This window comes from Electrona antarctica, assembly GCF_951216825.1.
Source record: "Electrona antarctica genome assembly, chromosome: 15".
Taxonomy (NCBI): domain Eukaryota; kingdom Metazoa; phylum Chordata; class Actinopteri; order Myctophiformes; family Myctophidae; genus Electrona; species Electrona antarctica.
Genome location: NC_136796.1, coordinates 40,089,374 through 40,091,873, shown reverse-complemented (window position 1 = coordinate 40,091,873; position 2,500 = coordinate 40,089,374).

Sequence of the window (2,500 nt, the reverse complement as noted above, 5' to 3'; positions counted from 1 at the left end):
GAGAGAGAGAGAGAGAGAGAGAGAGGTGATGGCGGGGGATGAATGATACATTCAGGTTGATCTGAACTTTCTGTGTACTTCGTTCCTCTTTTTTTTTTTTACGTGCACGACGGTGCGTCCTCAAAGCCCCCGGTGATTAGTGCTCCTGTGCGCGATCATGATGTGAGCCGTACCCCAGGGGAGCGTCTAGACGCACGCCGTATCGAGAGAGAGAGAGAGCGGAAGGCGTATTATGATCTGCCGTTATATACCGCCGAGGAAAAAGAGCAAGAGCGGAGCGAGAGAGAGAGAGAGAGACTTGTGATTCATTACAGGCCAACGGCGGCTCTCCGGCACACAGAGCTCACAAGCAAACCGTCAAATGCCAATTAGGGAGACACAAAGAGCGAGATCGGTGTTACGTCGCTTGATGTTTGTTGAGACCGAGACTTTTATGGCATTTGACTTGACGTCACACTGAAAGTAGACTTGCTTCCTAAAAGTGTCAGAAAACTGTGTGTGTGTGTGTGTGTGTGTGTGTGTGTGTGTGCCGTTTGCTGTTGGATGGATTATGCGGAGTGACTGTGGAGATAATCGGCTGTGATTATATAGACGGAAGGGGTTTGTATTTTTTATCGATGTTTGCAGTAAGTGTCTATTTAAAGAAAGTGTTGCTTTCATGGTAACTGTAGCCATGGGGATCTATCGCGCTGTGCCTCAACGACACGTCTTTCCGGTGATGAAAGTGGGTGTGTGTGTGTGGGGAGGGGGGGGGGGGGGGGGGGGGTGGTTGAGTAAATCACAGCGTCTTCTCATCTTCAACAAGGTGTGAAAACCCACTGCCATTGAGCTGAAACTTTCAATGAGTGAGATGATAAATTCACCCGAGCCAACGATAATTGCCCCTGCATGCGGTCCTACTTCTCACATATCCCTGCTTTAATATAGAAATGATATTGTATTTGGATACATAAGAGAGACAGGACATGTAAAGGGCAGAGAGCAGGAGACCATGACATGGCTGGATCTGGGTCCTATGGTGTGCACTCTCCTCTTTTCTCATCTCTTGTCATGTCGTCTTGCCCTCTCCTGTCATAATGTCTCTCCTGTCGTGTCCTCATGTCCTCCACTACCCTCTTCTCCTCTCCTCTCCCATCGTGTCCTCAACTCTTATCAGTGGCGTGCACAGATAGACACTAGGGGGTGCCCCCTGCCTTCTTCAGCAATGTGCCCTTTTGAAGAAAAAATTATAATAATATATATATATATTTATTTATTTTTATTTATTTTTTACAGTGTACAGTATGTGGACCATGGTGACATTGATCAATTCTTGATAAAAAGCTTCTAATATATTATTTAGGCCCCAAAATCTATAAATCTCACACTATTAAGGCAATCGGCCAGTTCCACGCGCTGCACAAGGTGCCCTTTTTTTCACTTGAGCACCTGCCCCTCTAAATGTCTGTGCACGCCACTGACTCTCATCTCTTGTCATGGCCTGCTGTATCCTTCTTCTCCTTCCCTGTGATGTCATGTGCTCTCATAACCTCTCCTAACCTCTCCTCTTCTCTTCTTCCATTCTCTTCTATACCGTCTTCGCTTCTCTTCCACTCTCCTGTCCTCTGTCCTCCCTTGTCCTCTCCTCTCCCCTCTCCTCTTCTCCTACAGAACCACTCCACTCATCACACATTATAATAACATAACATACCAGAGAAGGATCGTTTACAGCAGGTCCAGCACTGCTGAGAGGGACAAACAGGAGTGGTAACATGTATGTAATTGGAACATGCAAATGAATCTATAATGCATTCAGATTGGCTCTTTGTCTTCCTCCGCTATGACTTCCTATAGGTGATTCTTGCCCGGGGCATAACAATCATTCAACATGTTAACCCATTCAGGCCTGACGTCGAAATTTTAAAAAAAAGTTTTCTAAATCATGACAATTTTCGGAAAGATTTGAGGCACATTTTAACGATTTTTCAAAAATAGCAGACCTACAAGTTCATAGCGCGCCACTCGGTGGCGCGCTATGAGCTTGTAGATCTGCTATTTTTCAATAGCTAAATTATAACATAATGTTTAAAACGCTAACGCTAACGTGACATGGATGCGTTCCAGGTCTCAATGGATTAATGGGTCGCACACAGAGCTCGTTAGGTATGCGCAGCGCTCATTAACATAAAAATTCAATTAACTTGCAAGCGCGCGCGCGCAAAAGAAAAAAAGGGAAAAAAAGAAAACAAATCTTTTGTGTGATGTCTGCTTTTCTCGGGGTGTTTTATCTTCATCCGAGTCTGTGGCGAGTTGGAGGAGAATGCCAATGTTATGGTGACTTTCTCTGCTCGCCTCGTTGATGAATGTTTTATGACGCTCTGCAAGGTGATACAGTGCTGGGTCCAATGCAGAGCCAGACATCCTTGCGTGAGTGCTGGGGCCGATGTGAACTTTTCCTCCGCATAGTTTATGGAGGTGACGGCCACGTTATTTGCCTTTAGCTATTAACCCAGTTTGGGCG